Source organism: Oryctolagus cuniculus, chromosome 11, assembly GCF_964237555.1.
Source record: "Oryctolagus cuniculus chromosome 11, mOryCun1.1, whole genome shotgun sequence".
NCBI lineage: Eukaryota > Metazoa > Chordata > Mammalia > Lagomorpha > Leporidae > Oryctolagus > Oryctolagus cuniculus.
In genome coordinates, this window is record NC_091442.1 from 118,590,085 (window position 1) to 118,616,254 (window position 26,170).

The window sequence follows — 26,170 nt, forward strand, 5'->3', positions numbered from 1 at the left end:
CCAGGATCCAGAAGCAGGCAGGGAAGCTCTTTCTCTGGCAAGAGCTGACCGGTGTGTGCCACACGCCAAGCACCACACCCCGCAGACAGCACAGGGGCTCGGAACGGCCCTGAACAGGCCACCAGAAGACCCTTGGGCCTCCTCGGCTCTCCTGTTTCCTCCCGGCAGCTCGGCACAGTCAGTGCTATCCCTACGCTACCCAGCTGTGCTTCTCACAGACGGGCTTTCTCACTCCACTCTACCTATCTGTAGCCCAAAACAGGTGCTCAAGAAACGCTTCGGAAGACTAGGGGAGGGGGAGAGGGCTGCTGTCTGCACTGGACCCTGAAGGCGGAGAAGACGGCGATGCGCCAGCCGGGAACTTAGTCCTGTCTTCTCATTCTGCTCCCCCATGAACTTCTGGAGCCCCCTCCTACGTGAGAAATTAGCAATAATGATGATAATAATTAAAAAAAAAAAAAAACACAGACGTGGACTCACGTAGTAACCCTGTTACCCTGGCAGCTTAAAAAAGCCCCGAGTTGATGGCCCACCTCCTGGTCATTTTCAGATGGCTCACCGGAAAGCAGCAGCAAAGGCGGACAGACCAGTGACTCTGGCACTTCACCCACGCGACGCCACTAACGAAGCGCTGGAGCTACGGGTGCAGCGAGATGTGTCCCCAAAACTCCCTCTCCTTACGTAACGGAAACGTGTCAGCTGACAGATCCATGCCCTGGACTGATTTTTACAGCAACATTTCTTTGACCTCTGGTTGGCAAGTACCCTGGGAATGTGGGAACTCGGATGAAGAGTTCCCCAACCTAAATACCGAGCTGATGTGCCACAGGTTTAAAATAGAAGAAGTTACTTTAAAAAGGACAAAAATGACACATTTTCAAATCTGTGATTAGTGTGAGAATCCAAACAATGGTGCAAGAAAATGTCCAGAAAGACTGAGGACTTGAAAGGAGATTTTAGAGGTGACCCACTTAGAGCAGGCCTCACTGAACCAGAAACACGCGGCCTGATCCCACAGGGCCACCGGGAGTCCTCGAGCGCCAGCAGGGGGGTTTCAGGCCCACAGGGCAACGTTTTCGTGAGAAACATGGAATGAAATCTGCTTCCAGGATTAGGAGGGATTGGGCCGTACTGGGTGTCAGGAGCCCCGGAGGCGAGCGCTGCAGACGTTGGAGGCCACCTCCGTCCCAGCCTCAGTCTCCTGCAAGGAGAGACGTTCCCTGCCCTGCTGGCTCTCGGGGAATGAACGGTCACTGTCATCGCATCTGTGGTCAGTTCCTCCCGTCAATCCCGCTGTCACTAATGAACAGATCTTGAGTACCTACTATGTGCCAGGGCCTGGAGACAGCCCCGGGCAAGACAAAGCCCCTGACTCTCAGAGACTGCGTGTAGAGCTGTCTGCGTGCACCGGGCTGGTGCTAAGCTGCGGGATGAAGGAACAGCCTCCTCACGCGTGACCAGACTTCCAGCCTGGTCTTCCCCGGCCGGCTGCGTGAGTGCAGCCTGCGCTGTGGAGCTGGGAGGGCTGTGAGACACAAGGACGACGCTGTGACCACGTAACACCGTCATCTAGCACTGTCACCAGAGTGGAACCAAAACTAGAACTACACGGAAAGCTTAACAACGCGAGAGCCTTAACCACTCAGCGGTCAGGACACTTTCCTCCCAACGCAGCTTTCTGCACTCCACGCCATGAAGGAGAGAAGTGCTCTTCAGAGTCAGCGTCCGGGCTGCCGGCCCAGGGCGAGCCCATCTCTACATCTCAGAAACTGCGCAGTGGGCAGCCAGGCAGGAAAACCACAGGGTGGGTCTGGTCTAGCGTGGACACCAACGGAAGCCCAGGGACAGCAACGGACGCTGTAAGCAGAAAGGAGCAGATCTGGGTTGGCCGAGCTGGGAGCCAGAACATCCCGTGACCCGTGACCCGAGCCCAGGCCCCCTGACCAGCCAGGAGTTACAGGTCCTACGTGCTGTTTCTAGGAGTTACACACATTCACCAAGTCTCGGGGACGTTCCCAGAGGGTTAGACACAGAGGGTGGGTGCACACGCCCGTGAAGTGCTCAGGTATGCTACGCGTTTCACCTTCAGCCGGGGGCAGAGAGTTAACGTGAGGAAGGGGCGCCCTGTGTCAGACAGGGGAAGGTGAGGCTACAATCACAGTGTGTGCCAGGCTCCTGGCCACACCTGCACCAGGACTGCAGCTTCTTAATGAGAGCTGTCAGCCCCTCTCCTGCATCTGCCCAGTCAGTCCCCTCTTGTTCACCTGCAAGGACGCCTGCTTATGCCCACCCAGGCTCGCTCGAGGTTAGGACATTTTCTAGCGGGTGCTGGGGGCGTGGGTAGGGAGTCTGCTGAGTGGGAAGACGGGTGACGCAGACGCCGGGCACTTCTCACACGTTCTCCACCTGTTACAGACCTTGGCAAGGACAGAGGGCCAGTCTCCAAGGTCAGCGAGGCAGGCAGAAGTGATGTGACCAGAATGTGAGCTTGCTCTGGGGAGACGGACACAGTGCCCTCAGTGGCATGGGCTGGAGAGGGGCCTGCCCGTCCCTGGACATCCCTGCTTCCAATTACCTCCTCCAAGCACTGCCCCTGCCCCCGCCACTTCCTCCCACACAACCTTGGAGATTTGTGTTTAATTCTGGAAGTCACATTGAGGAGATTCAAAAAGTCTAAAACCTTGTGCATACAACTGAAAAGGATCCAAATGAGTCCTTCAAGAACAGATTAAAGGGCTGGCACTGTGGCGTAGCAGGTAAAGCCGCCGCCTGCAGTGCCAGCATCCCATGGGGTGCCAGGTCAAGTCCCGGCTGCTCCAGTTCCGATCCAGCCCTCTGCTATGGCCTGGGAAAACAGTGGAGGATGGCCCAAGTCCTTGGGCCCCTGTACCTGCTTGGGAGACCCTTAAGAAGCTCCTGGCTCCTGGCATTGGGATCAGCACAGCTCTGGCCGTTGCGGCCAATTGGGGAGTGAACCAGAGGATGGCAGACTCTCCCCCCCCCCCCCCCGCCTCTCCTTCTCTCTCTGTGTAACTCTTTCAAATAAATAAATCTTTGGAGGAGGGCAGGCCAGCACTGTGGCGCAGCAGGTTAAAGCCCCAGCCTGCAGTGTCGACATCCCATATGGGTGTCCATCTGAGTGCCGGCTGCTGCACTTCCAATCCAGCTCCTTGCTAATGCTCCTGGGAAAGCAGGAGAAGACGGCCCGAGTCCCTGGGCCCTTGCACCCACGTGGGAGACCAGGAAGAACTCCTGGCTCCTGGCTTCAGATTGTCCCAGCTTCAGCCATTGCAGCCATTTGGGGAGTGAACCAGCAGATGGAAGACCTTTGTTTCTCTGTCTTGACCTTTCTCTTAACTCTGCCTCTCAAATAAATAAAATAAATCTTTAAAAAAAAAAAAAAAAGGCTGAGGAATGAAGTTACTTAGCTAGGAGAGACTGCAGAGGGATAAGGTTTAAGTCTGTTAAAAGGTTGCTACTGTCCTAACACATTTGCTGAAATGTAATTCTCAACGTGTACACTGATGAGTACTTAGTACAGCAGGTACGTCACTACCGGGGATGCCTGCAGCCCACATGGAGTGTCTGGTTCAAGCCCCAGCTACTCTACTTCCAATCCAGTTTCCTGCTAAATGCTCACCGTGGGAGGCAGTGGATGGTGGCTCAAGTACTTGGGTCTCTGTCACCCACGTGGGAGACCCAGAAGAAGCTCCTGGCTTCAGATCAGCTCAGCTCCGGCCATTGCAGCCAACTGGGGAGTGAACCAGTGGATGGAAGACCTCTCTCTATCTTTCTCTCTCTGTCTCTCCTTCTCTCTCTGTGTAACTCTGCCTTTCAAATAAATAAATAAATAAAATCTTAAAAAAAAAAAAGGTGAATCAGTTAATATTAAAAAAAAAAGTCGTTGTCTCCGGCCGGCGCCGTGGCTCAATAGGCTAATCTCTGCCTTGCGGCGCTGGCACACCAGGTTCTAGTCCCGGTTGGGGTGCCGGATTCTGTCCCGGTTGCTCCTCTTCCAGGCCAGCTCTCTGGTGTGGCCCGGGAGTGCAGTGGAGGATGGCCCAAGTGCTTGGGCCCTGCACCCCATGGGAGACCAGGAGAAGCACCTGGCTCCTGCCTTCGGATCAGCGCGGTACGCCGGCCCGCAGCGCACCGGCCGTGGCGGCCACTGGAGGGTGAACCAATGGCAAAGGAAGACCTTTCTCTCTTTCTCTCTCGCTCTCTCTGTCCACTCTGCCTGTCAAAAAAAAAAAAAAAAAAAAAGGTTCTCTCCCAATCTATGGATAGAAATTGGGTATCTTTCAGGTTTTTTTTAGGTCCTCTTTAATTTATGTCAACGATGTTTTATTGTTTTTAAGTGTATGTATCTTATACTTCTTTTGAGATGTTTATTTCTAAATTATTTTGTTATTTTGATACTACTACAAATGGAACTGTTCTCTTAATTTCACTTTTTGGGATATTCCTTGCTATTTTATAGAAATACCATTATTTCTGTACATTGATCTTGTACCCTACAACCTTGTTGAGCCTGCACGTTAACTCTAAATACCTTACAGGGGATTCCTTAGGGTTTCCTGTATTTAAGCCATGTCAGGGCAGGTGTATGGACAGTGGTTAATTCTAGTCAGAGTGTCTGGGCTCAAGTTCTGCTCTCTCCAGATTCTAGCTTCCTGCTAATGCATGCTCTGGGGGGAGCAGGTGAGGGTTCAGGTACTGGGGTGCTTCCCCCCCCCAGTGGGAGCTCTGCACTGAGTTCCCAGCCCCCAGCTTCAGCCCCGTCCAGCCAAGGATGTCAACGGCACCTGGGAAAGGAACCAACAGGCAGGTGTTCTCTGGGCCTCTCTGCCTTCCAAATACACCAAACACTAGACGCTTTAGAAAGCCCAGAGCACCCACCAACGGCTCTCCTTCCCTTCCCGATGTGTGTGCCTTTCAGCTCATCCTGCCTGCCTGCCCCGGCTGGGCCCTGCAGACACACTGAAGAGCAGGGCGAGCGCACCGGGAAGCTTGCGGCCGGCCTTGCAGTCAAGGAAGTTCCCGCCTGCAGACTGCGCCGCACCACCACTCAGGCTTCACACACGGCGCAGAACAAACACGCACCACCAAGGACAGAGTCAGCCGGAGGAACACCACCTTGCACGTCTCCGCTGAATTTAGTGCCCTAAGGAGCCACACAAAACCCAAGTGACGTAATTCAAACAGCTGGTTCCCTGGCTGTGTGGAAAAAGGTACGCTTGTGATACTAAAGCAGAAGATCAGAGAAAACCCGGATGTGGCCAAAACTTACGTGATTACTGAAGACTCTGCACAGCACAGCACAGCACAACGTAGAAAGAAAGAAAAAGACACAGTGATGAAAAGCTTAGTTCCCAAACTGTAATAAGGACGACTGTGGAGACTAAGGGGCCGTGGCTATCACGCAGAGCAGAGGCAAGAGGGAGCAGGGCAGGGCAGGGAGGGGCAGGGCAGAGCCGCTCTCCCCAGACTCCCCACGACGCAGGGAGCCCCGGCACATCAGCCTTTCCAGTGCTTTACCGCAGGGAGACCATGCAGGAGGCGAGGCATCCCGAACCAGCCTGGCCCCCAGGGACTGCGACATGGACCTCCAGCCACTCCCCAAGGGACAGGCAGGGCCAGCAACAGTGACATTTAGCTATGCTTCTGAAATCTGGGGTTCACTTGTTGCTACAGGATAACCAAGCCAACTATAACAGGACACACACCCACATGGGGGGAAAGCCACACCTTGCTTTAAAAATGGAAATAACGTGTAAAAGTAAGAATCATTAACATGACACCACCAGTTCTGGTGGGGCTCGGGGAAGCAGGAACATCTAACACGGCTGATAGCCTCATGGAAAAATCTGGAAACACAAATCAAGGCAAATAACAGTTACCAACTCTGGCCCCGCATCTCACTCTGGGGAATACGCCCCAGGCAAACAAACTCAAAGTAAAAATAGCTTGAACAAAATGTTCATCACAGCAATATTTATAACGGCAAAAACTGGAGATCAGGCGAACGCCAGAAAGCTCAGAAAGCAGCGATGGGCTGACCGAGTGGACATCGCACAGGCGCCAGGGGACAGAGGGGGCCGTCCTGTACCTGAGATTGGGTGGAAGCAAAACAGCAGGCAGACACGCTCTCACAGACCTCACACCCCCAGGCAGACACGCTCTCACAGACCTCACACCAACAGGCAGACACGCTCTCACAGACCTCACACCAACAGGCAGACACGCTCTCACAGACTTCACACCAACAGGCAGACACGCTCTCACACTTCACACCAACAGGCAGACATGCTCTCACAGACCTCACACCAACAGGCAGACACGCTCTCACAGACTTCACACCACCAGGCAGACACGTTCTCACACTTCACACCAACAGGCAGACACACTCTCACACTTCACACCAACAGGAAGACACGCCCTCACAGGCTTCACACCCCCAGGCAGACACGCTCTCACAGACTTCACACCGCCAGGCAGACACGCTCTCACACTTCACACCCCCAGGCAGACACACTCTCACACTTCACACCCCCAGGCAGACACGCTCTCACAGACCTCACACCAACAGGCAGACACGCTCTCACACTTCACACCCCCAGGCAGACACGCTCTCACACTTCACACCCCCAGGCAGACACGCTCTCACACTTCACACCAACAGGCAGACACGCTCTCACAGGCTTCACACCCCCAGGCAGACATGCTCTCACACTTAACACCCCCAGGCAGACACGCTCTCAGACTTCACACTGCCAGGAAGACACGCTCTCACACTTCACACCAACAGGCAGACACACTCTCACACTTCACACCCCCAGGCAGACACGCTCTCAGACTTCACACCGCCAGGCAGACACGCTCTCATACTTCACACCGCCAGGCAGACACGCTCTCAGACGTCACACGGCGGAGACGGGTATTTCCGTCCTTGCGCCCCCAGCGCTCAGCATGAGGCAGATGCTCCAATGTTCACTAAATGTCTACACATCTGAGACCATGAACAACAAGGCAGAGGTGACAGGGCTGGAGACTGGTGAACGGGCAGAGGGCTCCTTGGCTTCCCTTCAGTAGAGACTTCAGTGTGTGCACGTGAGGACGCGTGCATTTGCCTTGGAGAACACTGGACTTAAGGTGTGTGCAGCGGGCTGCGAGTTTCCACGGGGCAGGACTCTCCTCAGGGTGAGTTCTGAAACACTGGCAGGAAGAAGTGCTCCTGCAGCTGGAGGCTGGCAGGCCGCCTGGGGGTGGGGGACAAGGGCAGGTCGGGCCCCTAGGAGCTCCCTGCTCTCCTGTGGGTGCTTAGTGCCCCACAGAATGGTGGGCACATACAATGAATGTCCCTTCACTCAGACCCTCTTCTTATCTGCTGGTTCATTCCCCAAAGAGCGGCAATAGCCAGGGCTGGGCGAGGCCAAAGCCAGGAGCCTGGAGCTCCGTCCAGGTTTCCCACGTGGGTGAAGAGGCCCAAGTACTTGCGTCATCTTCTCTTGTTTTCCCAGGTACACAAACAGGGAGCTGGAACAGCAGCAGAGCAGCCTGGACTCAAACCGAAGCTCATATGGGATGTTGGCATCACAGGCAGTAGCTTAACCCACTTGGACACAATGCCCCCGGCCCCCCGAGTTCACTGTCAATAAACTACTGGCAATCATAGTCTCCTGTAACTATAAAAATCATCTTTTTTCCTTTGAACTAATATTTATATTACTGGGAAAGCTCACCAGAAATTAAAAGAAAAAACAAACAGTAACACGGAGTTATCTTCGGCAGCAGATTCTCCTCTTCGTCCTGTGGCCTTGACCCCACCCCACCGCTCACTCTGCCGCTCTGGCCGACAGCGCCACTGTCTCCCCTAGCCTCAGGGCACTCCCAGTGCCAACACTATCAACCCTTCAGGGGCCAACTCCTCAGCCCAGGTGAAAACCAGACCCTCGGGCCAGTGCTGATTAACAGGTTAGGCCTGGTAACAGGTTAAGCCACCGCCTACAGCTCCGGCATCCCATATGGGCACCAATTTGAGTCCCGGCTGCTCCACTTCTGATGAAGCTCCCTGCTAATGCACCTGGGAAGGCAGCAGGGCATGGCCCAAGAGTTTGGGTCCCTGCGTCCAGGTGGGACACTGGAAGAAGCTCCCGTTCCTGGCTTCGGTCTGGCCCAGCCCCAGTCGTTGTAGTCATTTGGAGAGTGAACCAGTGGATGGAAGATCGATCAATCGATCGCTCTCTCTCTCTCTCTCTCTCTCTCTCTCTCTCTCTGCCTTTCAAATAAAAAATAAATAAATCTTTTAGAGGGGGGGAAAAAAATACCTACCCGCTGCACTGCTGCCCCTCCATGGTTCTTGCCTGTGTGCTCCCTCTCCAAGGAACCCTCCCCCCTGCAGCCCCTCCTCCCCCCAGCCAGACCCTGCAGACTTTCTCCTGTCCCCTCTGACTTCCCCACCCCCTCCCTCTCAGCACAGGAGCCAGAAGCCCCTCTGGTCTTCCCACATCCCCAGCTGCCACTCTGCTCCTCCTCCTCTGCCCAGACCTTGGGTGTCCGTGTCCCGGCTGGGTCCCCAGGCCGTCTCTCCCACTGCCACTCTGCTCCTCCTCCTCTGTCCAGACCTTGGGTGTCCGTGTCCCGGCTGGGTCCCCAGGCCGTCTCTCCCACTGCCACTCTGCTCCTCCTCCTCTGCCCAGACCTTGGGTGTCCGTGTCCCGGCTGGGTCCCCAGGCCGTCTCTCCCACTGCCACTCTGCTCCTCCTCCTCTGCCCAGACCTTGGGTGTCCGTGTCCCGGCTGGGTCCCCAGGCCGTCTCTCCCACTGCCACTCTGCTCCTCCTCCTCTGCCCAGACCTTGGGTGTCCGTGTCCCGGCTGGGTCCCCAGGCCGTCTCTCCCACTGCCACTCTGCTCCTCCTCCTCTGCCCAGACCTTGGGTGTCCGTGTCCCGGCTGGGTCCCCAGGCCGTCTCTCCCACTGCCACTCTGCTCCTCCTCCTCTGCCCAGACCTTGGGTGTCCGTGTCCCGGCTGGGTCCCCAGGCCGTCTCTCCCACTGCCACTCTGCTCCTCCTCCTCTGCCCAGACCTTGGGTGTCCGTGTCCCGGCTGGGTCCCCAGGCCGTCTCTCCCACTGCATGCTCTACTTAAGAAGCTCTTCGAAACCACACACGTCGACCTGGCTTTAACCTCGCGCCCACTTGTGCCCTTAGGCCCAGGCGCACACACACGACTGCCCACTGGACACTTCTACTTGGCCACCACATGGTCCCTCCTCCCTTTGTCTCCTCCCCAAGCCTCCTGTGCTTGGGGTTCCTACACCATGAAATGGTCTTAGCATTCATGCACTTCCAGCCAGAAACAAATCCTCTTCCCACAGCCAAACCCCCACCAACGCATATCTAACCACAGCCCAAGGACCCCAGCTCTTCCTGTCTGCGTCCCATCCCCACCACTCTGTCAAGTCCACCATGGTCTTCTGCACAGATCACTGGCCACCTCCTGACTGACTCCCACCTACCAAGTCTGGTCTCCTCTTCCATTCATTCTCTATGACGCTACCATGGTGGTCAGTGTGTCTTTGGAAAGATCAAGTTATGCTTCTACCCAAAATCCCTCCAAGACTTCTCGAGGTCAGCAGTCTCCAGGCTCTCCACTCGCACGGTGTCCTGGTGTCCTGGTCAGCATGAACACTCACTCTGCAGTCAGTGCCACACCAGACCACATTCCACCTCTTCACACACGCTGCTCCTCTGAACACCGACAAACAGGAGAAGGAAGGGGTGTGTGTGTGTGTGAGAGAGAGAGAGAGAGACAGAGAGAGGCACACCACTGTGTAGCCCTTAGCAGGCAGCTGCACTCACTGGGGGGTGGCTGCGGGCCCCTTGCTGTGTGGGCACCTGTCAGACATGGCTGGGTGCAGAGGAACCTGTCCCAGGTTTCATCACCTCAACACACAGGGCGGCTGACTTCATCCCCGTCACACCTTCCTTCCTCTCACAACTTCCACCACTTCCCAGTGTGGACGGCGGGCTAGATGGGAGGGGTCTCTGTGGTTAGGGTTTTCTCCCGTTCTAAATGGGGGAAAGACTTATGACCTCTGGTCGCTGACGTCTCAATGAGGTGTTTATTAGCTCCAATTAAACGCATTCCACCGAGTGGCCTCTTCGGCCCCACACGCCAGCGTGCTACACTAACTGCCCAGGCACCCCGTCCAACAGACTCGCGCGCAGCTCTGCGGAACAAGCGCTCACTGATCCACCGTAACCCTGCGCACACGCTGCACCGCGCGTGGGGCCGCCTGCAGGGGCTGAAGCGGCAGGGCTGCTCCACTGCCCTCCCACAGGCATCCCACACTGCTCTCCCGCAGCCAGCTGGCACCGGGGCCGGGGAGCACACGAGCACACGTCTGCCCCTCTCTACCACGACCACCCCTCACTCTAACACGGCGTCTGACAGGGACAAGATGGCCAGACACGACAGACATGGCCGATGAAGCTGAGGGGCACTGAACTGCCAAGGCACTCCTACATGTCCCTGCGGCCCAGTGCCTTCTAGGTCAGGCCTCCAGGGCACGCAAGAGCAGCTGCTGCGCTGAGTCGAGTGCTTCCTGGAGACTCCACCTCTGTCCGCAGCACCTGCCCCGCAGGACGTCTCTCCTTGAAACTGCAAGTCTTCTAACTCAGGGAAGCACTTAAACTCTAACAGGAAAGGCGCATCAGCCCAGATGGAAGATTCCGCTGGCAAAGGCAACGGCAGAAACACAGGCTAGGTCAGGAGGTGCCCTTTGTCCAGGGCGGAAAATGCGGGCATTCACAGGGCAGCAGCAGAAGAGAACGCGGACACCACTGTGGGCAGCCGCGGGGGTCTACCTCGCAGGTTCCCAAGGCCAGACAAAGGACACTATTGACGACACGCATGAGTCAGGGTGGCCCCAGGTCAATCACCCTGGCCTCTGTCAGCCCCTCCACTTTGAGACAGCCTTGCCAGAAGCAGGACTTCCTGTCGCACAAAGGGTCTCTGTGGCCCTGCGTCCTGTGCTGCAGAGGCCGCGGTCTCAGAGATGCTTCCGCACCCCCCAGTCTGCACAGATCCTCTGGAGGGGCTGAGAACTAGACAGCAAGAGAAACGGGACCAGAGAAAGGCCAGCCTGGGCGCAGAACTCCAGGCCTCCCGATGGTCCGCTGGCCTCAGGAGAGCACTCGCGACGTCCGTGAGCGCTGCTGCTCCCGTCGAGTGCTCCCCAGTCTTCTCCGGAGGCCGTGTGGGTCACAGGGCACGCGTGTGACCTGGCACGGAGCCTGGGGCACGGGGTCTCTGAAATCTGCAGCAGTGGGGTGTTGAAGGCCAGCCTCCGCTGTGCCTGGCTTCTGAGCCCATCACTGAGGATCCCAGTCCCCAACGCGGCTGGCAGACACCTCGACAAACGTCTCTAACACAGAGTGGGAGTTCTTTAAAAACCTTGGGGGGGGGGGGGGCGGCGCCGTGGTACAGTAGGTTAACCCTCTGCCTGTGGCACCAGCACCCCGTATGGGAGCCGGTTCTAGTTCCAGCTGCTCTTCTGACGCAGCTCTCTGCTGTGGCCTGGGAAGGCAGTGGAGGCTGGCCCAAGCACGTGGGCCCTGCACCCGTGTGGGAGACCCGGAGGAAGATCTTGCTTCCTGGCTGTGGATCAGCACAGCTCCAGCCGATGAGGCCATTTGGGGAGTGAACCAGCGGATGGAGGACCTTTCTGTCTCTCCCTCTCACTGTCTGTAACTCTGCCTCTCAAATAAATAAATAAAATCTTTAAAGGGGGGGGGGGGCTACCGGGATGGGGTCCACCTCCTGGCTTTAGCAGGTAAAGCTGTCAGCTGTGAAGCCAGCATCCCATATGGGCACCAGTTCATGTCTCTGCTGCTCCACTTCCAATCCAGCTCCGGGCTAACGTGCTTGGGAAAGCAGTGGAACAGGCCCGAGTGTCTGACTGGAAGCTCCTAGGTCCTGGCTTTGGCTCGGCTCTGACCTGGCTGTTGCAGCCATCTGGGGAGTGAACCAGCGGATGCAAGATCTCGCTTTCTCTAGCTCATACTTGCAAACAAATAGATAAATCTTTAAAAAAAAAAAAAAAAAAAAAAAAAAAAAAGGCTGTGGCAATGCCCAGCAAGTCCGGGAGGAGTGCTTGGGGCTGGCGCTTCAGTGGGAACTCGTCAGCAGGAGAGGCAGGGAAAGGCACCCCAGGGAGAAGAACCTGTGACAAAAACCAAAACCCAGCACAGCAGAGGGCCGCGCTGGCCCTGGAGGGCAAGCCCTGGGGGACACCGGGTGCTAGCCCGGCACTCTGGGGCCTTCTGGTCCAGCCTCCTAGTAGCAATGAGAAGGCGACAGCCCGCCAGCCAGCCACGAGCGCCAGGCAGAGAGCACCATGACGAGCCGTCTGCCTGGCAGCAGCGCCTGTCCAGAAATGAACGCTCAACAGCCCTCATGCGGACCCATGAGTACGCACCTCTGAAGTCAAAAGTCCCCCAGACCACAGGAGGACCTGGGTTTGAATACCTGGCAGGCGCCCCTGCACTCAGCGCGGGGGTTACTTTCTCATGCAACAGCCGTGCTGCCTCCCAGAGACCCAGAGCCGCCGCCTCCTCCAGAGAAGGCGGCCAGTGTGGGCCTGGATGACAACTCAAGCAGCATTCCAGCTCCACAGTGACTTTTTCCAGGAAAACACCACAAAATATAAACAACTACACAGCAAGCTGGAAAAATGAACAGGGAACCCATTTATCAAGCAATAGTCTGAAACTAACAAGCTAAAAGCAAGCGTAACACTAACAGCCAGCTTCCCTTACACAGAGTGGGAAGAGAACTGCGCTGAACTCGCTGTGACAGCTGACCCGCGGCGGCCCGCACGGCTAAGCCTCACCCTCCAGCTGCCAATGGGGATAACCGTGGCTGGCCTGCCTCCCGCGAAGTTATCAGGAAGTCAAAGGAAATATCACACACTAGGCACTCACATGTGTCATTCTCCCCTCCCAGCCCCTGGACCTGCCCTAACTCCTCCTGGCCTCTCTGGCCGTGCCCCGCCTCCACAGGGCAGCTGTCACTTCGGCAGCCACTGTCCCTGGCTCCTCAGCTGTACCAATAAAAATCCAGGAACACAAGACTGAGGCACCAGGAGACTGCATTCATGTATAAATAGGTTCACATTTTATATGTTTCTATATAGAGATATATAACTAATAAGCATTTCTAGTATCCACTTTGTGAGGGGGAAAAGTAAGGATAACTCCATTTGTGATAAAACTGCCTACTCAGTGTTAGCTGAGAACCCCTGGGGAAATACCTTATTATCTTAACTTCAACTGTAAGAATCCCCAATACACACAGAGGCATGAAGAGCCCACCCTTAGTAAATATCGGTCACTCTGGCTGGCTCAAGAACCAGCAGTGTCCTGACTGTGTAAGTATTTCCAATGGGAGTAAGCAGTGAGGAGTCTGCACTCTACACCAGTGTCCTGGGTTCAATTCCAGCTCTGGCTCCGGAGCCCAGCCTCCCGCCCACGCACTCCCTTAGAGACAGCGGTGACAGTCAAGGAATCCGGTTCCTGCCACTCCTACAGAAGACATAGAATGGCGCCCTGATTCCAGGCTCGGATTTTGGTCAAGTCCTAGTTGTTGGAATAGGAGTTCTCTCTGCCTCTCTGCCTACCCTTCCCTTACACCCTAAAAAAAGGTTCCAAACTTAAAAAATATTGTGGGGGCCGGCACTGTGGCATAGCAGGTAAAGCCACAGCCTGTGATGCCAGCATCCCGTATGGGAACCAGTTCAAGTCCTGGCTGCTCCTCTTCCAACCCAGCTCCCTGCTGATGTTCTGGGAAAAGCAGAAGAAGATGGTCCAAGTACGTGGTTCCCTGCACCCACGTGGGAGACCCAGATGGAGCTCCTGGCTTCAGCCTGGCCCAGCGCTGGTTACTGCAGCCGTCTGCAGAGCAGGCCAGCAGACAGAAGATCTGTCTCTCCCTCTCGCTCTCTAAATCTTTCAAGTGAACAAATAAATCTTTAAAAATATTTTTTCAATAAAATATTTAACTTATTCTGATAAACTCAGAAGATATTAAGCCAAAATAATATTTTTGCCATTTTATGTGCATTTCTCTCTACATTCTAAAAATATTTAAGTATCAAAAAACTTGCTAGGGGTCAAGTCACTACTAGAGTCCCGGGCTCCAAAGCCCAGGACTCACTTTTAAAAGTTTTTTTTCATATAATTTTTTAAATTTATATAAGCTGAACATACTTCTTGTATTTCATAGATATAGACTTAGGAGTGCAGTGATACTTCCTACCCTACACTCCTTCCCCTCCTCCTTCCCTGTTCTTTAATTTTTACAATGATACACTTTCGGTTTTTTTTATAATCACATGCTTTTAACACTCAACTAAGTAAAGAATTCAACAAATAACATGAAGGGAAAAGGCACTGTTGCAAAACGGTAGAGACAAGGCTGTAAACAATAATCAAATCTCAATTTTGCTCATACATATTATAGCTTTTCATACTCTATTAGTTACCACAGATCAGGGAAAACATGATATCTGTCTTTTTGGGACTGGTTTATTTCACTAAGTATAATGGTTTCCAGTTGCATTCATTTCTTGCAAAAGACAGGATTTCACAAGTCAGAAGCATTGTCCATTGCGCTACTGCCTGTGACCAAAAGCAGGATTTCATTATATACACCACATTCTTTTAATCCTGTCATCAACTGGTGGACTTCTGGGTTGATTCCATAGCTTAGCGATTGTGAACTGAGCTGCAAAACACGCTGGGGCACAGATAACTCTTCAGGTGCCAATCCATCTACTCGGGCAAACTTCCAGGAGTGGGATGGCTGGGTCACATGGTAGACCTACTTTCAGATTTCTCATACTGTCCTCCACAATGGCGATACTACTTACATATCCACCAACAGTGATCAGGGTACCTTTGTTAAAAATATTTTTTTAAAGATTTACTTATTTCCTTTAAAGGCAAAAGGAGAGGCAGAGGGAAACAAAGTCTTCCATCACCTGGTTCATTTCCCAGATGGCCACAATGGCTGGAGCTGGGCCGATCCAAAGGCAGGAGTCTCCTCCGGGTCTCTCATGTAGATGCAGGGGCCCAAGGATTGCGCCACCATCTACTGCTTTCCCAGGCACATTAGCAGGGAGCTGGATCAGAAGTGGAGCACCCGGGACCCAAACCAGCGTCCATATGGGATGTCAGCACTGCAGTCGGCAGTTTTACCCACTTTGCCACAGCATCAGCACCTAAAGATTTATTGATTGATTAGGATACCTTTTTTCCCACATCCTTGCCAGCATTTATTTTTTGATTTCTGTATGAGAGCCATTCTAAATGGGGCGAAGTGAAACCTCATTGTGGTTTCTATTTGCATTTCTCTGATGGTGAATGATCCTGCTCATTTCTTTCATGTGTCTGTTGGCCATCTGATTTTCACATTTTGAATAATGCCTGTTCAAGCCCTTTGCCCACTTCTTAACTGGATTGTGGGTTGTTGATGAGTTACTTGAGCTATTCACAGACTCTGGATATTAATCCTTTATCAGCTGCATAGTTCGCAGAAGTTTCCTCTCGTTTTATCTGCCGCCTCTTCCCTTTGCTGAGTGCTTCCTTGCAGGGCAGAGGCTTCTTCGTGTGATGTAATCCCATTTGCTATTTTTGTCTTTATTGCCTGTGCTTCTGAGGTCTTTTCCAAGAAGTCTTTGCTTGTACTGATGTCTTGCAGCTTCCCCAATGTACTCCTCTGGTAATTTGGTGGTATTAGTTCCTAGATTCAGATCCTTGATTCGTTTTGAGTTGAACTGCACATGGAGATCCCATTTTCCCAGCACTATTTAATGAAGAGACTGTCCCTTCTTCAGGGACTGATTTTAGTTCTTCTGGAAGATTACTTGGTTACAGATGCATGGATCGTTTTCTGGGGTTTCTATTCTGTCCCATTGGTCTGCATGCCTATTTTGTGCCAGTACCAGTCTGTTTGATTATAACTGCCCTGTAGTATGTCCTTTTTAAAAGATTTATGCATTTATTTGAAAGGCAGAGTTACAGAGAGAGGTCTTCCATCCACTGGTTCACTCCCTAAATAACTAACGCAGCCACGTGGTGTTCCAGACTGAAGCCAAGAGCCAAAAGCTTCATCCGAGTCTCCCACGTGAGTGCACAGACCCAAGCATTTGGGCCTCCTTCCACTGCTTTCCCAGGTGCATTAGCTGGATCGGAAGGGGAGCACTACAGATGGAGGCTTAACCCACTGCATCATGCGCCAGCCCCTATATATGTCTTAAAATCTGGTACTGTGATGCATCTAGTTTTCTGTTTGTGTTTAAGGATGCTTTAGCTACTCAGGGTCTCTTGTATTCCAGATGAATTTTAACATCATTTTTTATACCCTGAGAAAAATGCTGTTGGTATTTTGATTGAGATCTCATTGAATCTGTAAACTGCCTTTGGTAGTACATACGTTTTGATGATATTAATTCTTAATATCCATAAACATGGAAGATTCCCTGCCATGTGTGTGTGTATTTAAATTTTTTTGTAGATATCATGAACGGGACTGATCTTACAAGTTCTTTCTCAGCCATGGCATTGTCTGTGTATACAAAGGCTATTGATTTTTGTGTGTTAATTTTATATCCTGCAAATTTACCAAACTCTCTTATGAGTTCCAATAAACTCTCAGTGAAGTCTTCGCAGAGATAATTTGATTTCGTCCTTTCCAATTTGCATCCTTTTGATTTCTTTTTCTTGCCTAAAGGCACTGGCTAAAACTTTCAGAGCTACATAGAGTAGCAACAGTGAAATTGGGCATCCTTGTCTGCTCCTGGATCTTACTGGAAATGCTTCCATTCAAGAGATGCTGGCTGTGGATTTGTCATATACTGCCTTGATTGTGTTGAGACATGTTTTTTCTATATCCAATTTGCTTGAGCTGTTTATCATGAAAGGAGGTTATATTTTATCAAATGCTTTCTCTGCATCTATTGAGATGCGCATACAGTTTTTATTCTTCAATTTGTTAATGTGATGTACCACATTTATTTATTTGTGTATGCTGAACCAATCCATCATACCAGGGATAAATCCCATTTGGTTCAGGTAAATGGTTTTTCGGATGTATTGTTGAATTTAATTAGCTAGTATTTTGCATCTATGTTCATCAGTGATATTGGTCTATAGTTCTCTTTCTTTGTTGTATCTTTTGCTGGTTTTGGAATTAGGGTGATTCCCACCCTTTCAATTATTTTGAATAGTTTCAGAAGAATTGGAAATAATTCTTCTTTAAAGGTCTGGTAAAATTCAGCAGTAAAGCCATCTAGTCCTGAGTTTTTGTTGTTGTTGTTGATAGAGTCTTAATTACTAATTCAATCTCTGTCTTGATTGTTGGTCTGCTTAGGACTTCTATATGTCTTCATGATTCGATTTTGGTAGATTGTATGTGTTCAGGAATATAGCCCTTTCTTCTAGATTTTCAAATTTGTTGGCAAAAAGCTGTTTGTAGTAATTCCTGATTATCCTTCTTATTTCTGTGGTATCTCTGATTTTACTGATTTGGGTCTTTTCCCTCTTTTTTGGTTAGTTGGCCACTGGTGTATCAATTTTGCTTAATTTTTCTGGCACACCGGGTTCTAGTCCCGGTCGGGGCGCCGGATTCTGTCCCGGTTGCCCCTCTTCCAGGCCAGCTCTCTGCTGTGGCCCAGTAGTGCAGTGGAGGATGGCCCAAGTACTTGGGTCCTGCACCCCATGGGAGACCAGGATAAGTACCTGGCTCCTGCCATCGGATCAGCGCGCCAGCCGGCCGCGGCATGCTGGCCGCGGCGGCCATTGGAGGGTGAACCAACAGCAAAGGAAGACCTTTCTCTCTGTCTCTCTCTCTCTCACTGTCCACTCTGCCTGTCAAAAAAAAAAAAAAAAAGCCAGCTCTTCATTTCACTGATCTTTCATACTTTTGTTTCAATTTTATTTCTTCTCTAATTTTATTTCTTTTCTACTAATTTGGGGTTTGGTTTGTTGGTGTTTTTCAAGGTCCCTGAGATGCACTGATAGATCACTTATTTGATATTCTTCCAATTTCTAGATGTAGGCACTAATTGCTATAAATTTCCATCTTAACACTGCTTTTGTTGTATCCCATAAGTTTTGATATGCTGGACTGTCATCTTCATCCATTTCCAGGAATTTTTAAAATTCTCTTTGGATTTCTTCTATGACCCACTGTTCATTCAGAGTGTGTTATTCAGTCTCCATATATTTGCATATTTTCTAGAGATTCTTAAGTTGTTAATTTCCAGCTTCATTCCACTGTGGCCAGAAAAGATACATGGTATGATTTCACTTTTATTAAATTTGCTGAGACTTGCTTTAGGGCCTAGCGTATGGTCTATCCTAGAGAAAGTCCATGCACCAATGAATGAAAAGAGTGTGTATTCTTCAACTGTGGGATGAAATGTTCTGTAGATATCAGTTAAGTACATTCGGTGTATGGTGTAGATAGCTCTGTTCTTTCTCTCTCTCTCTCTCTCTCTCTCTCTCTCTTTGGGACAGGCAGAGTGGACAGTGAGAGAGAGAGAGACAGAGAAAGGTCTTCATGTGCCGTTGGTTCACCCTCCAATGGCCGCCACGGCCGGCGCACTGCGCTGATCTGATGGCAGGAGCCAGGTACTTATCCTGGTCTCCCATGCAGATGCAGGGCCCAAGTACCTGGGCCATCCTCCACTGCACTCTCTGGCCACAGCAGAGAGCTGGCCTGAAAGAGGGGCAACCAGGACAGAATCCAGCACCCCGACCGGGACTAGAACCCGGTGTGCTGGCGCCACAAGGCGGAGGATTAGCTAGTGAGTCGCGGCGCTGGTCTGTTGTTTCTTTGTTAATTTTCTCTCCAGTTGAAGAAAGTTGAATGAAGAAAGTCCATTGAAGAAAGTTGGATGTTGGAGTCCCATTACTACTGTATTGGAGTCTATGTCTCCCTTTAGATCCATTAACATTTGTTTTAAATAACCAGGCACTCTAGGGACCGGCGCTGTGGCACAGTGGGTTAACGCCTTGGCCTGAAGTGCCGGCATCCCATATGGGAGCCGGTTCTAGTCCCGGCTGCTCCTCTTCTGATCCAGCTCTCTACTATGGCCTGGGAAAGCAGTAGAAGATGGTCCAAGTCCTTGGGCCCCTGCACCCGCATGGGAGACCAGGAAGAAGCACCTGGCTCCTGGCTTTGGATCAGCGCAGCCCACCGGCCGTAGCAGCCATTTGGGGAGTGAACCAACGGAAGGAAGACCTTTCTCTCTGTGTGTCTCTCTCTCACTGTCTATAACTCTACCTGTCAAATAATAATAATGAAAAATCGAATGAAAGAAAAGGGAAAGGGAAGGAAAGGAAAAGAGAGAGGGAGGGAGGGAAGAGTTACAGAGAGAGGTAGAGCTAGAGAGAAAGGTCTTCCAACTGCTGGTTCACTCCAGAGCTAAGCTGATCCCAGGCCAGGAGTCAGGAGCTTCTTCTGGGTCTCCCACATAGGTGCAGGGATCCAAGGACTTGGGCCATCTTCTACTGCTTTCCCAGGCCACAGCGGAGAGCTGGATCAGAAGAGGAGCAGCCGGGACTCAAACCAGCACCCATACAGGATGCCAGCAGTGTAGGCCAGGGCTTTAACCCATCGTGCCACAGCACTGGCCCCCATCCTTTCATTTCTAGTCTGGGTGTACCATTGTTGGTGAAGTGTGTTTCTTGTGGGCAGCAAATAGATGAGTCTTGATTTTTAATACAGTCATTATGTATTTTTAATTGGAGAATTTAGGCCATTTACATTCAAGATTGTTACTGATAAGTGATGATTTGGTCCTACCATATTCCCATAAATATTCCTATTGTTTGCTTTGGATTTCCTTTGTACTTTTACTAGGAGATTTTCTGTTTTCATGTTTTTTTTTATAATGATGACTATCATTTTCTGTTTCTACACATAGAACATCCTCACAAATCATTTGTGGGGCTGGTGCTGTGGCGCAGTAGGTAAAGCTGCTGCCTGCAGTGCCTGCATCCAATATGGATGCTAGCTTGAGACCCGGCTGCTCCACTTCCCATCCAGCTCTCTGCTATGGCCTGGGAAAGCAGTAGAAGGTGGCCCAAGTGCTTGGGTCCCTGAACTTATGTGGGAGACCTGAAAAGAAGCTCCTGGCTCCAGATTGGACCAGCAATGGCCGTTGCCCTTTTCTGGAGAGTAAACCAGAGGATGGAAGACCTATCTCTCTCTCTCTACTTCTGCCTTTATAATAAATAAATTAATCTATAAAAAAATCATTTGTAAGGCTGGACAAAGGGCCGGTGCCCTTTTCTGATCATATCTATTAGCGCTGTGCGCTTGCTACACTTGGGTGTCGCTTTCTTTCAGAAACAGGAAAGTTTTCTGCCATTATGTTGCTGAAAAGCCCTTTGATCCATCCTCTTTTTCCACACCTTCAGGAACTCCTAAGCCACATATGTTTGGTCATTTGATGGTATCCCATAAATCCTGAATGCTATTTTCAGTTTTTCTAATTTTTTTTGGTCTTTCTGAGCTATTTCCAAGGATTTGTCTTCTACCTTGGATAGTCTTTCTTTTGCCTCACCAGGTCTATTGTTGACTCTTTCCACTATATTTTCTATTTGATATACTGAATTCTTCATTTTTTTTTAATTTATTTGACAGGTAGAGTTATAGACAGTGTGTGTGTGTGTGTGTGAGAGAGAGAGAGAGAGAGAGAGGGAGAGAAAGAGAGAAAGGTCTTCCTTCCGTTGGTGCACCCTCCAATGGCTGCTACGGCCGGCGCTGTGCCCATCCGAAGGCAGGAGCCAGGTGCTTCCTCCGGGTCTCCCATGTGGGTTCAGGGCCCAAGCACTTGGGCCATCCTCCACTGCACTCCCGGGCCACAGCAGAGAGCTGGACTGGAAAAGGAGCAACCAGGACTAGAACCCAGCACCCATACAGGATGCCGGCGCCGCAGGCGGAGGATTAGCCAAGCGAGCCTCGGCGCCGGCCCCGAATTCTTGATGTCTAATATTTCAGTTCAATTTCTCTTCAATATCGCAATTTCTCGGGAAAACTTCTCATCCATTATCATGTGTGGATTTCTCTATCTCATGAATCTGCTTCTCTGTGTGTGAGTTATTTTATGATCATTCTTTTGAGTTCATTTTCAGGCATTTCGCCACTCTTCATCTTCAGACTCTAACACGGAAGTGGTGCTGTGTTCCTTTGGGGAGTGATGCTGTTTTCTTGGTTCTTCTTTCTTCTGGTTCGGTGTTTACTTTCAGGCATGTGTGGAATCACTTGCTGGTTTTCCCCTTGAAGGGTTTTACCTTCAAAGTCCGCCTCTGTCTCGGTGGAGTGTCTGTTCCTTCAGTGGATACCCAGAGGCGTGCGCGGGGTGGGCCGGGGGCGCTGCTCCGTGCTCAAGGCGGGGTGAGACCCAGGGTGACACCCCACAGGGCGTCATGGGCCGTGTCTCCACGCGCTGCTGTGTGGCCACATTTCCCACGCTGCTCCACGGTGCCCCTCTTCCTTCTGTAGATTTTCCACAGCAAACGTCTCTCAAACTCTCCCCTGGGAATCCACTTCCTCCACTTTGCTTATGCTACCTTCTCCTCAACAAAATCAGCACTTTTTCCCTATTCAGCCAGCTTGGAATTCCAGGGAGATAAGGACAAGGTCACAGCTGACGGGGCGACGGCGACGGGGCGACGGCGACGGAGAGGGCCGAGGGCAGACACGCAGCAGTCTGGAAGAAGGTGCAGGCTCAGGAGAGGAGCAGCTGCTGCCGTGCGGACCAGGCCGTGGGCTGAGGAACTGCTCTGCTGTAGCAGTCACTGCTGCCAAAGCCTGAAGCCAACACGCCAACGGCAACCCGACGCGAAGACAGCTCACAGCAGCATTCAGGCCACTGCAGCATTCGACGTCCAAAATGCTCAACACTTGAGTTTATTTCAAAAGAACACATTTAGCTTGGGTCCCTGCACCCACATGGGAGACTGGGAGGAAGCACCTGGCTCCTGGCTTCGGATCGGCGCAGCGCCGACCGTAGCAGCCATTTGGGGAGTGAACCAACAGAAGGAAGACCTTTCTCTCTGTCTCTCTCTCTCTCTCTGTCTAATTCTGCCTGGCAAAAAAAAAAAAAAAAAAAAAAAAAAAAAAAAAAAAAAAAAAGTACACAATTAAGGGTGGATGATTAACTTAAAAAAAAAAAAAAAGCCTAGAATTCTTTCCTCTAACAAAGTCCTCAAAGATTCGTGGCATGATAGGCCCGGCGCAAGGCACGGGGGTCCAGCTGAGCACAAGCGACAAAGCCCTTGCTGGCAGTCCAGTGGGGTCAGGCGACTTAAAGTCACACCACTGGGTAGTGTAAGGGCTGGAGAAGCGACAGAGGGCGACGGGCTCTACCTGGAGAGCACATCCTTACACACGCCTGAGGTTGAGCCCACCCTGCAGAAGCTCCAGGAGAAGCAACACCAGACCTGGGGCGGGAGGTATCACGGCACCAGCACCACGGGGGAGCGCTGCCTGCGTGCCCGCACCCCGTATCAGGAAGGCAACCTGAATCCCGGCAGTCCCCTTTCACACAACTTCTTGCTAACGCATCCTGTGAGGCAGCAGACGGTAACTCAAGTGCCTGGGCCCTGCCACTCACGCTGGAGACCTGGATGGGGTTCTGGGTTCCTGGCTTCAGCCTGGCCCGTCCTGGCTGTGTAGGGTGCATTTCAGGAGTGAACCCCAGTATCTACTCCACTACACCTGTACTGGTTTTTATGTGTGAGTCACAGGGACAGAACTCACTCTACTGCCCCCAAACCGCCCTGTGCATCACTCATTTTGTGAAACTGTACATCAACACAGATGCAGGGAGAACCCCAAGTGGGGAAGGTCAGCGACCACACCTTGTCAGTAAGCACTTCCCAGCAGGCACTCTCCCTCAAGGACTCTACTGCCGAGCAAACCCTAGCGGGAAGCAAAGACAGGAACACAGCAGGAACAGCCAGATTAAATTCTGCGCTACCGTGCTGGCCACTGGCACACCGCTCTGTGAGACGGCGTTAACATCCAAAATGGAGTGTGCCTGGGTCCCCGGAAAGGTTCCCGACCCGTGATTCATGTCCGCGTCTAATGAGAAGAGAACAGGCCACAACTCCAGGATCACCAGCAATGTCAGACAGACAGCTCCGCGTCACCGGCATCGAGGCAGAGCGCGGCGTGCAGGTGACAGCCCAGGGCAGCGTGGCCACCGTGCCTCAGGGGCAATGTCTGGAAAGAGGAGCACTGCAACCCTCACTCACTCACTCAGACCGTGTCTGCCACTGTCACTCACTCACTGAGACCCATGTCTGTCACTGTCACTGAGACCCGTGTCTGTCACTGTCACTCACTGAGACCGTGTCTGTCACTGTCACTCACTCACTGAGACCGTGTCTGTCACTGTCACTCACTGAGACCCGTGTCTGTCACTGTCACTCACTCACTGAGACCCGTGTCTGTCACTGTCACTCACTGAGACCGTGTCTGTCACTGTCACTCACTCACTGAGACCCGTGTCTGTCACTGTCACTCACTCACTCAGACCCGTGTCTGTCACTGTCACTCACTCACTGAGACCGTGTCTGTCACTGTCACTCACTCACTGAGACCCGTGTCTGTCACTGTCACTCACTCACTCAGACCCGTGTCTGTCACTGTCACTCACTCACTGAGACCCGTGTCTGTTACTGTCACTCACTCAGACCCGTGTCTGTCACTGAGATCCGTGTCTGTCACTGTCACTCACTCAGACCCGTGTCTGTCACTGTCACTCACTCAGACCCGTGTCTGTCACTGAGACCCGTGTCTGTCACTGTCACTCACTCAGACCCGTGTCTGTCACTGAGACCCATGTCTGTCACTGTCACTCACTGAGACCATGTCTGTCACTGTCACTCATTCAGACCGCATCTCAGTGGCGCTGTCTCACCAGACTCACGCACACACCCTCCTACAACACTGGGAAAAGCTTCCCCAAGTCTCAGGGGACGTTCTGAGGCCACCACCCTCAGCAGAGATGGACGTGAGGAAGGCCCAGTGGCCAACAGCCCCAGCTCTCAAGATCCTTGAGCCAACAGCAGCTCCAGGCTGCCCCTGCGGCAAAGCCAGCACGGAGGTAGTCAGCCATCCCTTCACAGTGCAAGCGGGGGCTGGGGAAGACAGGGTATCAAATGTACTTGTTGCCTTGGACAGACAACAAAAAAGTTCAGCGTATTAAGAAAATAAAGCAGTTGAAATATCTTACACTCGACACTAATGAAAGTACAGAAGTGACAAAATGCTAACAAGACCAAAGGTGACTCGATTATGGGAGCGCCCAGGCCCCGGGATGCTGTCTCCAGCTCATCAGCTGATGCGGCAGGTGCTTCAGGGACCCTGGCAGAAAGCCTCTACCAGGACACCAAGGGGAAGACGCAGCTCTGCCCACGCGTCCCACTTTGGCTGTGGCTCATATAAATTCAACTTCAAGTACGATAGAATATTTATAAAAATGACCATTTTCCAGGAATTATGTTCAGAAATTCTTCCAAGTATATATGCTGGTCACTTTACAGAACCCAAGTAGGTACTGCTCCATGAACTCCCACGTGGCATCTTACGGTGGCCTTGGACAGGCGGGGGAGTCGGATTGAGGCCTGTAAACAGTCAGCACTGCCCCCAGCATGCCCTACCCACATCTCACCTCAGGAGGGTCCACATGCAGTTGTCTTGTAATTTTTATAATTTTTGAAATTACGCAGTTTTTTCTTAGCACACATTTTCCATGAAGTTTTTAAACTCATCTGAGCTTCCCACAGGGTGGCTGGGCCCAAGCACTTGGGCCACTTCCACTGCCCTTCCACGCGCATCAGCAGGGAGCTGGACTGGAAGCAGAGCAGCCGGGACCCAACACGAAATGCTCGTGTGGCAGCACAAGGCCAGCCCCTCCAAATGCAACGTTCAAGCAGAGACTATTTTTAATGATTCTAGAAAGTTAAGAGTAATCCCATCTTTATAAATTAATCATTACATTATAGTGAATTCTGTTTTTGAAACTGTCCCTTTTTAAAATCTGTTCGGTTCACCTCAAGACAGGATTATCGAGGCCAGTGCTGTGGCACAGCGGGTAAAGCCTCCGCCTCCAGTGGGCACCAGGGCAAGTCCAGCTGCTCCTGTTCCGATCCCGCTCTCTGCTATGGCCTGGGAGGGCAGTAAAAGATGGCCCAAGTCCTTGGGCCCCTGCACCGGCACGGGAAAACCTGGAGGAAGCTCCTGGCTCCTGGCTTCAGATCGGCGCAACTATGGCCATTGCAGCCAATTGGGGAGTGAACCAGCAGATGGAAGACCTCTCTCTCTCTCTCTCTCTTTCTGCCTCTCTCTCTCTCTGCCTCTCCTTCTTTCTCTGTGTATAAAGTCTGTGCTCTTTCAAATCAATAAAATAAATTTAAAAAGAAAAAAAAAGACAGGCTTGTCCTCACAGGGACTACACAGAAATGCGGAGCCGTGGGGTTTTCCGTTCACAAAAGAACTCTGTTCCAACGAGGAGCTGAGGCCTCCCTATTCTTTTACCTGCTGTAATGTTAATCAGTTTGGTGTACTTACCTAGCAGACAATCACATAATAAGGCTCACTTACGTCAATTACAAATGATTAAGACCTAATTTAGGGGCGAGGCAGAAAAACTATAGAGAACTCCTTGTTTCTAAGAAAAAGTACCTTAGGGGAGAAACGTCAGTGCTCTGTGACTTATCATGTTCTTTGTTTTACATTATATGTTGTTCATTTTACATCTGTCAAATGGCACATACAGGGAGAATGTAATGGACTAACAGCCAAGCATCTGAAAATGAAACAAATTAAAATGGACTCATCAGAAGAAAAGCCACTCTTAGCCAAGGGCTACCAATCTGGACTAACAATGTGGGAAAAGCAGGCTGCCACAGGCAAAGGGGACCGAGCCAGGGCTCGGCACACACAGTCCGGTGACCTTGGACAAGTCTTCTGTGTGTCCGCCCCAACTGCTTTGTTAAAATGAGGGGCCTGGCCATACAGACTCTGAGAGCCATGACTCTAAATATTCTGTTTCACCTTCTAAATTACGCCACCAAATCAATAACA

The 26,170-nt window shown here is 51.6% G+C and overlaps 1 protein-coding gene across 4 annotated transcripts in view; it reads right to left on the minus strand.

Annotated features, from left to right (window-relative positions):
• Positions 1-26,170, minus strand: part of PACSIN2 (protein kinase C and casein kinase substrate in neurons 2) — a 128,602-nt gene that overhangs the window by 56,254 nt on the left and 46,178 nt on the right. The window contains exon 1 of one of the 4 annotated variants that reach the window (XM_070053002.1): positions 5,291-5,379. The exons of the other annotated variants lie outside the window; for them this stretch is intronic. The gene's annotated coding sequence lies outside the window, so the exon portion shown is untranslated. Of the gene's footprint in view, positions 1-5,290; positions 5,380-26,170 lie in introns of those variants that run through there. 4 annotated transcript variants of the gene reach the window in all.